This window comes from Hyla sarda, chromosome 8, assembly GCF_029499605.1.
Source record: "Hyla sarda isolate aHylSar1 chromosome 8, aHylSar1.hap1, whole genome shotgun sequence".
In the NCBI taxonomy this organism is placed as follows: domain Eukaryota; kingdom Metazoa; phylum Chordata; class Amphibia; order Anura; family Hylidae; genus Hyla; species Hyla sarda.
Genome location: NC_079196.1, coordinates 21,475,009 through 21,486,096, shown reverse-complemented (window position 1 = coordinate 21,486,096; position 11,088 = coordinate 21,475,009).

The window sequence follows — 11,088 nt, the reverse complement described above, 5'->3', positions numbered from 1 at the left end:
GAATTTACTGTAAGTTCGCTCATCTCTAATTATAGCGTAAAAGAAAAAAAAAAGCTTCATAATCTGTAATTAAAGTAATCTTTATTTACATAGATTTTGCTAACTTTTTGGGTCCGTCAGATTGGCATCATTTAACCTGAGGCTCTACAGCTGTAACAAAACTACAAATCCCAGCATACCCAGAGAGCTTTTGGCTGGGAGTTGTAGTTTTGTTACAGTTGGAGACCACTGGTAAATATATATAGTCGTAGGAATCGTATATGACTTATTGGGGGAAAAAAATGCGCTGGTTACTCTTGTGTCACCCTTAAAGGGGTATTCCAGGCAAAACCTTTTTTTATATATATCAACTGGCTCCGGAAAGTTAAACAGATTTGTAAATGACTTCTATTAAAAAATCTTAATCCTTCCAATAGTTATTAGCTTCTGAAGTTTTCTGTCTAACTGCTCAATGATGATGTCACGTCCCGGGAGCTGTGCATGATGGGAGAATATCCCTTGCATGATGGGAGAATATCCCCATAGGAGCTGGACAGCTCCCGGGACGTGAGTCATCCGAGAGCAGTTAGACAGAAAACAACAACTCAACTTCAGAAGCTAATAACTATTGGAAGGATTAAGATTTTTTAATAGAAGTAATTTACAAATCTGTTTAACTTTCCGGAGCCAGTTGATATATAAAAAAAAAGTTTTGGCCTGGAATACCCCTTTAATGTTTATAAGGCTGAGCTGCTCACAGTGGGCGGAGCTGAAGTGTAGGCCATATGATTGACAGCTCTGTTATATATATATATATATATATATATATATATATATTTATTATTTTTATTATTATTATTTATTTTATTTTATGTATATATATATATTTTTTTTTTATTTATACCAGTAAATATGATAGGTTTGCGACAAAGGTGAACTGAAGAAGGGGTATATATATATATATGTATATATATATATATATATATATATATATATATATATATATATAATACAAATAAAAACGGCACAACCAATGTCCAGGAGAGAAGTGAAATTAGGGGTGCCCGCATAGCTGGAACCTGGGTCCGTCGGTTCCTCAATCCAGACGATAGTAAATATGATGCAGCACTCCACAAGTTGCAAAGAAGGGTGGTTTTATTCCATCATGTGCATAGACAACGTTTCACCAGCCTCACGCTGGCTTTCTCACCCTTCTTTGCAACTTGTGGAGTGCTGCATCATATTTACTATTATATATATATATATGTGTATATATATATATATATATATATATATATATATATATATATATATAATTTTATACTGTGCACTATATAGATACATATATATTTATATAATATACTGCTATGTGTGTATATAAATTATATATAATTTTTAACATTTTTACTCTGTCTCTCTTTTTTATATATATAATTTTATTTACTGCTATATATGTATATCAGTAAATAAATAAAAAAAAAATATATATATATATATATATATATATATATATATATGCAGTAAATAAAAAATAAATAAAAATGATATTAATTTTTTATTTATTTTTATTAAAAAATTTTTTTTACTACAGATATCAATTAATTTAAGTGATTGAACACCACATCAAATCTGCATCAAACCTGTATGTGTGAACGCACCCTTAGGCTACGTTCACGTGTGCACATTTTGCTGCCGATTTTCCAATCCATTGAAGCGGAAAATATGCACCAAAATAGGCTTGTGTGAACATAGCCTTAAACATTACTGTATTCTGATACAGAGCGAATAAGGAAAACTCTAGAACCAGACCATCCCCATGCGAGCACGAGCCACAAATACGCCCCAGAGATGGCGCTCGTAGCATAATGAAGGGAATTGGCGCAGCGTTCGCGCCGAGTGCCCAATTAAAACTGACACGGTGTAAATTGCACGCAACGCTTCATGCTCCGGCGTCGTCTATTTCCGTCTTAACCCCCCCCCCCCCCCCCTTCCTCCTCCTCCTCCTTCTGCGTTCTTGAGCTTTCAGATTCCTTGTACAGGGTGTTAAGGTTTCTGAACCGGAACTTGGCGCCGTTCGTTTCATCGCTCCTCTCGCTATATTTTTCACTTTTTTTTTTTTCTCCCCTTTCTGTTATCGACACCTTCATCTGCAGTTATAAGTTCATTAACGCCCCGCGACAACGCCAACCGCTATATTCTTACATGTTCGAGAAAGAGAGAAAATAAAAATAAAATCTTAGGCAGATGGCGACGCTGCTGGTCCGCACGGAAGCCGAGGGGTTAACGAGTAAATTATTTCAGCTGTTTGACGCCCAGCGCCAATTCCAGCCTTAAAATAGATATTTCCACTTGTTTCCATGGCAGCATACACTGTACAGTTAAATCTATCAATAGCCATAAGCGGGACTGCGAAAATATCAGCAGTCGGGGAGGGGGATAGCATAAGTCCCTTTAATGGAGGAATTTATAAGATATTGTCCTGAAGTCTCTTTTTCCAAACGGCGTGTCTCCAGCTGTTGCAAAACTACAACTCCCAGCATGCCCGGACAGCCTTCGGCTGTCCGGGCATGCTGGGAGTTGTAGTTTTGCAACAGCTGGAGACACACCGTTTTGGAAAACACAGCTCTAATAAATGGCAGAATCATTGTGGTTGCCGCATCCTGTGACCTAGTAGAGCCTAGAATGAACCCTTAAAGGGGAACTCTGGTGGAAAACATTTTTTATTTCTTTATTTTTTTTTAAATAAACCGGTGCCAGAAAGTTAAACAGATTTGTAAATGACTTCTATTAAAAAATCTTTACCCTTCCAGTACTTTTTAGCAGCTGTATGCTACGGAGGAAATTCTTTTCTTTTTGCATTTCTTTTTTTTGTCTTGTTCACAGTGCTCTCTGCTGACACCTGATGCCCGTATCAGGAACTGTCCAGAGCAGGAGAAAATCCTCATAGCAAACTTATGCTGCTCTGTACAGTTCCTGACACGGACAGAGGTGTCAGCAGAGAGCACTGTGGACAAGACAAAAAAGAACTTCAAAAGGAAAATAATTACAGCTGCTAATAAGTACTGGAAGGATAAACATTTTTTTTTTAAATAGAAGTAATTTACAAATCTGTTTAACTTTCTGGCACCAGTTCAATAAAAAAAAATAATAAAAAAAATTAAAAAAAAAGTTTTCCACTGGAGTACCCCTTTAAAGGGGTACTCCACCGGAAAACATCTAATCCCCTATCCAAAGGATAGGGGATAAGATGTCTGATCACGAAGGGTGATCCTGGCGATCTCTGGAAGCTTGGAGCATCCGTGTTCGTGATGTCACGCCAAGCCCCCTCCATTCATGTCTATGGGAAGGGGGCGTAACGATTAGTACGTAGCTGTCACGCCTTCTCCCATAGACATGAATGGTGAGGGCGTGGCAGCTGTAGTCGCCAGTCATCCGGCACGGAGTGGAGTTCCTTCACTGCACCGGATGTCTGGGGTGCCGCAGCAGAGATCACGGGGGTCCCCAGAGGCAGGACCCCAGTGATCAGACATCTTATCCCCTATCCTTTGGATAGGGGATAAGATGTTTTCCGGTAGAGTACTTCTTTAAAGGGCCCTAATATTATGTTTTACATTTAGTCAATCAATGGATTCCGACCAATGATGGAGTCGGTCGGATGCAAGAATTCAGAAACACATTCCGCTGCCAGAAGGAATTATCTTGTCTATTCTTCAGGCGGAATCTGCTCGACAGACATTGCCGTCTATGGGGACGGCAGTGTCTGTGCGGTCCATCCCTGACTGATTCAGCCGGCGTTGGTTGTACTCGAAACCTCCGGCCGGAAATTCCGTAACGTGGACCCGGCTTTAGAGTTGTGGCATTTGTCTTGTATGGCAACCAATCGCAGCTCATGTATCTTTGCGCTGGTAAAAATAAAAGATGAGCTGTGATTGGTTGTTGGCTGTGTCCGATCTTTTCATCTTTGATATCCACGGTTGCGGATTTTGTTGCATTTCCACAGCCAAATCAGAAACTATTGTGGATTTCTTACTTGGCCAGAGAAGTTAAATGGGCACTCTCATTAAAACAATTTTTTGCTATTTCACTCCTAATGGTAAATAAAAAAATCTTGCACTCCTAAATTTTTTATTTTATATATTTTTATTTTATATAAAAAAAAAAAGCTGCCACTAGGTGTCTCCCTACTTGTCCAGAGCACATTTTCCCCTATCTTTTGCACAGACTTTGGACTCCTGCTGGTCTGGCAGAAGTCCAAAATCAGGAAATGGGGGGGGGGGGGGGGTGCAGCCTTAGCCAATCATAGCTCATCTCACACTGAACTGCTCTGGGCTGTGTGTAGCAGAGTGAGGGAGGAAGTTCTCCCCTGTATGGCTTCAGATGATGTCACGCCTGCTGAGGAACGCCCCTTCCCAGTCTGTGAATCTGAGACTGAGCAGAAAATACAGAGCAATATCAAGGTAGAAAACTAAAAAAATTAAAATAAAGGCAGCGGGTGGTTTATCATGATGGGGGCAGAGAACTGGGAGGATTGTAACATTTAACAAGATCATGACATGTACTCTTTTAAGAGGAAAATACACACTTAGGGAAGGGCCACATGTAGCGCATGCGCAGTATTTCACGCTGATGCGCAGATGCCAGTCACTAGAGCGAACTCCCTACTGTGTCGGGGGGAACTCTCTGTGTGTCTGCTCATAGCAGCAGAATTCCCGCTGCCGATCTTATACGAGCCCAATTGACTGACATTGCTCTATTGACTAACGTTGGCGCATCCACATTGTGAAATATAAAGCGCACACGATACGTGTGACCCTTAATGGGTGGGGGGGGGGTCACACATGGTGTTTTGCTGCGTATTTTCTGCAGCAGATTTTGCTAACCATTGACTTCAATGGGCAGAAAAATATGCAGCAAAATATTTTTACCAATTTTTTATTATTTATTTTTTTCATGCTGCTAAAAAGTCGCAAATTTTGATGCAATGGGTGAAAAGTCTCAAAATTTATTGCGCAAATCCTTTCGGTTCACTCAAGAAAACAACTTGAATGTATGGTGACGTGGTTAGCTTTTCGCAGTGGTCGTTGGTTTGTTTATCAACTGCGACTTATTTTAAATTATTGCTAAATATGGCGCAATCTCGCGCCAGCCCGGACCACACTATATCTGAGCTATTTATAAAGAATCTGCACCTCTTTAAAAAGTCGGAAATAACTTTATTTCCGCAGGCCAGTGTTTCCCAACCACGGTGCCTCCAGCTGTTGCAAAACTACAACTCCCAGCATGCCCGGACAGCCGTTGGCTGTCCGGGCATGCTGGGAGTTGTAGTTTGGCAACAGCTGGAGGCACCCTGAATAGAAGACGCAGACTATGATAAATTCCCTTCCTAAATATTTCTTTCCGTATTCTAAATCGACTTTTCGGATTTCGTGTATCGCATGGATTAGATCTATACAAATCTCATCCGTTTTGTAATCCGCAGTGTTGCTGCCCCGTGTGAACATACATGTAGCCCAATCCAATCCGCACCCTCTTCGTCGCTTTTCACATTTGATGAGTAACGAGAAAAGTTGCGAATATTATGCAGATTTGGTGCATATTTTATGCCTCCGGCCTGATAGGAATACATTGATAAATGTGAAGCATTATGTCTATTTAATTGATCCTTAGCAGCCGTGCGAAACGCATCGAGACCTCGGGGCTCACTAAGGCGATGTTTGGCTTTCCGGCAGCCTTTCTGGTACTTTTGACAGCAAAAATAGGGCAGTCTGCAGTAGTTCTTTTTTTTTTTTTTTTTTTTGCAGTCAAAAATGGAACTTCCAGGGACCCTATGAAATTTGATAGGTTGCGATCAGGATTCGTGGTGTCTGTATAAATATGGATCAGGCATCATTATACCTGAAGCAATGACGAGTGTGAACAGAACCTTACTCATTCCTATATCTGGCTGGTGTTTTCTGGGAAAGATTTTCTCCTGCTAGGATCCAGTCCTGTTTTAAAGGGGTATTCCCAGAAATTGGACTGTGCCAAAGGGGCTGTGTAGTTCATAATATAGTGTCTGTACCTGTGTTTGATGGTGGTCTGGCAATTCTGTGATCTTTGCCCCCATGTTTATTTTTATCAGAATACAAAATTAGTGTTGTCTCAGGTTGTCCCATGTTGCAGTGTGGCCCGAGACATTGCATCACTATTCAGGTGTTGAAAGGGAATCTGTCTGTGCTTCAATAGGGGGAACGACTGCTGTGTGGTAGGGAGATTATTCTTCACAGGGCTGCAGGAATTGTAGCTCAAATATGTTTATAAAGGGTGATGTGGCTGATGTGTAGAGGGAAGAAAAGTGACTTCACACTTACAGATAAGGAATCCTGGGACTTGTAGTTGGAGAGAGGGAACTCCAACAGGAAATAGCCATTTCACAAAAAGGAAGCAGCAGTGTCTGGCAGGTTAAAGGGGTATTCCAGGAAAAAAAACTTTTTTTTTTTAATATATCAACTGGCTCCAGAATGTTAAACAGATTTGTAAATGACTTCTATTAAAAAAAATCTTAATCCTTTCAATAATTATCAGCTGCTGAAGTTGAGTTGTTGGCAACAGTGCTCTCTGCTGACATAGAGGACAGAGAGGACTTAGACAGAAAAGAACAACGCAACTTCAGCAGCTCATAAGTACTGAAAGGATTAAGATTTTTTAATAGAAGTAATTTACAAATCTGTTTAACTTTCTGGAGCCAGTTGATATGTAAAAAAAAGTTTTTTCCTGGATAATCCCTTTAAGTATTAAAGTCACTTTATGGTAGATAATCCCTTTTAAAGGGGTACTCCAGTGGAAAACATTTTTATTTAAATCAACTGGTGCCAGAAAGTTAAACAGATTTGTAAATTACTGGAGAGGTTTGCTATGGGGATTTGCTTCTACTCTGGACAGTTCCTGACATGGACAGAGGTGTCAGCAGAGAGCACTGTGGTCAGACAGAAAATAAATTGAAAATGAAAAGAACTTCCTGTGGAGCATACAGCAGCCGATAAGTACTGGAAGGATTAAGATTTTTAAATAGAAGTAATTTACAAATCTGTTTAACTTTCTGGCACCAGTTTTACCGGAGTACCCCTTTAAAGATCTCCTGCCCCTCTAATTCCGGTAGATTATTCTGTGCACACGACCCGTGGGTCCCGTCAGTCTTTTCGATATCTTCAGAACCTTACTGTAGCCCAAAGACACAATCTTGACGGATTCTATAGACCTCAGGCTCTATGGTCGATATCCCTGCACAGAGCAGGTTGTGTAATATAAACTATTGACAAAAGCTCCAATGAGACAAGATAATGGAATAGAACAGAGATAAGAGGAGCGTCAGGCGTCCCTGCACCATCTGTTACCGAGAGGGAGACCGGGGCAGAGGAGTCTATAGGTGAAACACACAAAATATAGAACAAGAATCGGTGTAAAAACATAAGGATTCATAATCTGTGATTAAAGTGTGAAATACAATAAATAGAAAAAAGGGATAAATAAACCCGAATCGTCTTTACTCATTCACAACTTTCTGGTATTTGCTCATTTAGATTCGGATTGATATCAGGCAATGCAGTTATTCACATGGCTGGATGTACATGTATGTATGGAGCTGGTATAGGAACCTTGTATTCCGTATAGAGAAAAATGGTTACTGGGGTACTCCGGTGGAAAACTTTTTTTTTTTTATTTATTTTTTTTTTTTTTAAATCAACTGGTGCCAGAAAGTTAAACAGATTTGTAAATCACTTCTATTAAAAAAATCTTATGCCTTCCAGTACTTTTTAGGGGCTGTATACTAAAGAGAAATCCAAAAAAGAAATGCATTTCCTGTGATGTCCTGACCACAGTGCTCTCTGCTGACCTCTGCTGTCCATTTTAGGAACTGTCCAAAAAAGCATATGTTTGCTATGGGGATTTTCTCCAGTTCCTAAAATGGACAGCAGAGGTCAGCAGAGAGCACTGACATCAGAGGAAATGCATTTCTTTTTTGGATTTCTCTTTAGTATACAGCCCCTAAAAAGTACTGGAAGGATTAAGATTTTTTTAATAGAAGTGATTTACAAATCTGTTTAAAAGGGAACTCCGGTGGGAAAAAACGTTTTTTCAAATCAACTGGTGCAAGAAAGTTAAACAGGTTTGTAGATCACTTTTATTTAAAAATCTTAACCCTTCTAGTACTTATCAGCTTCTATATACTACAGAGAAATTTGTGAACTTCTTTCCAGCCTGACAACAGTGCTCTCTACTGACACCTCTGTCCGTGTCAGGAACTGTCCAGTAGGAGGGGTTTTCTATGGGGATCTGATTCTAATCTGGACAGTTCCTGACAAGGACAGAGGTGTCAGTAGAGAGCACTGTGGTCAGACTGGAAAGAAATTCACACATTTCTCTTGTTTTATACAGCAGCTAATAAGTACTGGAAGGATTAAGATTTTTTTAATAGAAGTAATTTACAAATCTGTTTAACTTTCAGGCACCAGTTGATTTGAAAACATTTGTTTTCTACTTCTTTCCACCGGAGTTCCCCTTTAACTTTCTGGCACCAGTTGATTGAAAAAAAAAAAAAAAAAAAGTTTTCCATGGTAGTACCCCTTTAAGGTGGACCCTATTCTTTACCCTGCTGAGCAGCTCACTTTGGTAGGGTTGTATGTAGTTAGGTAATGACAGTATGTAGAGGAATACATTTATACTCATTGGGGGACAAGTATCATTATTTGTGTATGGTAGAAGTAGAGATGAGCGAACTTACAGTAAATTCTATTCGTCACAAACTTCTCGGCTCGGCAGTTGATGTCTTTTCCTGCATAAGTTAGTTCAGCCTTCAGGTGCTCCGGTGGGCTGGAATTGGTGGATACAGTCCTAGGAAAGAGTCTTCTAGGACTGTATCCACCTTTTCCAGCCCACCGGAGCACCGGAAAGCTGAACTCATTTATGTAGGAAAAGTCATCAACTGCCGAGCAGAGAAGTTCGTGACGAATCGAATTTACTGTAAGTTCGCTCATCTCTAGGTAGAAGTTTACCCCTTTTGCCGAATTCTAAATTATGCGCAGAAGCGCTAAATTTATCAATCAAGCGCAAAGAGTTTCATAAATTGCGGGTAAATATAGTAATCTCCTCATACCTCCACTCTTTGAAAAATGAAATTGATGATTTAGAGCAGTGGTCTCCAACCTGCGGACCTCCAGATGTTGCAAAACTACAACTCCCAGCATGCCCGGACAGCCAACGGCTGTCCGGGCATGCTGGGAGTTGTAGTTTTGCAACATCTGGAGGTCCGCAGGTTGGAGACCACTGATTTAGAGCATCTTGCTACGTGCAGTCCAAGATGGCTTATATTTGCGTTAAAGATATGGTCATTGCGCAAGATTTCTGCGGGTGAATGAAATGTACGTAGTTAATAAATTTGTGCGTACTAAATATGTCACTCCAAGGTACAGCAATATATACACATCAGGAGGAAAGGCTCCACCAGAATGTGCGCAAAAAAAACAGCTTGCGCAAAATTTTGCAAGATTTTAACACAAAAAAAGGGGTAAAATATTTTATACATTTCCCCCATTGACCAAAAAAATGGACATGTTGGATTTCTGCAAAACTCCTCATGCAGGTAAATAAACGATTTCAGCTGGGGTGTGATGAGACGCTGGGTCTTGCATTAGGATGGGGTCACATGGGGTATTTTGCTTCCCATTGACTTCAGTAGGTAGAAAAATACACCGCAACAAAAAACAGCACGTGTAACCCTACCATAAAAGTGCTTTCCGGTTACCCCATATAAGGCTCTTGGCGGGTAGTTTACTTCTTGGTAAAATGTTGCTGACTTGCTACACGTCTCTACTAGAGATGAGCGAACTTACAATGAATTTGATTCGTCACTAAGTTCTCGGCTCGGCAGTTGATGACTTTTCCTGCATAAATTAGTTCAGCTTTCCGGTGCTCCGATGGGCTGGAAAAGGTGGATACAGTCCTAGGAGACTCTTTCCTAGGAATGTATCCACCTTTTCCAGCCCACCGGAGCACCTGAAGGCTGAACTAATTTATGCAGGATAAGTCATCAACTGCCGAGCCGAGAAGTTTGTGACGAATCGAATTTACTGTAAGTTTGCTCATCTCTAGACTCTACGACACACTGAAAGATGTTTTGCCCAGTGGACAGACTTAGAGATGAGGCGCATCATTAGACTGAGGATGGTCATCTGGGCCGATAGAAGGGGTTGGGAGCAGTAGTTACATAAGGGAACATAGACAGGCCATCAGTAGAGAAAATTGATTCACTGACAAGCAGCTGCCACCGTTTCCTTGTCCTCCATCTGAACAGAGGTGAGACTTATTAGGGTATGTTCACACTGCGGTTGACATTGGCTGCCGCCACCAAAATACTTCAGCGGTAGGACTGCGCGGCACTGCACCATCACCATTGATGTTAGTGCTCACTGACTGAACATGTTCTTTCTTTGCGTGGAACAATTTCAGCAGCGGAATTGTCCGCTGCTGAAATTCCTCAGTGTGAACGGGTCTTGTGGAAGACACATTCACACTGATGGTAATGTTCACAACGTGTAATTCCGCAGTGTGAACTTACCCTTACACACCCTGATCTCTTCATTACACACATGTCTCTACCCAGACCATTTCCATTAATTTAGCAGAAGGAAACTTGGTGTTACAGCTCCCATCACGTCTCCTGTCACCTTTGCAGTTGTGTCGTAAATGAGAAACCTAGACTGCTATGGAATGAAACCAAATACAGTGACCCCCCCCCCCCCCCCCCCCAAACCTACGATGGCCCCGACATACGATCATTTCAACATACGATGGAATCTCAGAGACCATCGCATGTTGAAGGCAGCATCAACATACGATGCTTTTGTATGTCGGGGCCATCGCATAAACGGCTATCCGGCAGCGCAGACTGCTTCAGCTGCCACCGGATAGCCGTTTACGATGCCCCGTGTGGTCCGCTGACGATCACTTACCTGTCCTCGGGGCTCCGGCGCGTCCTCTCCGGGATCCCCTGCATCGTCCGCGCTCTCCATCGTCGTCATCACATTGCTGCGTCACACCGTCCCGTCATCAAATAGGAGCGGCGTGCGTAGC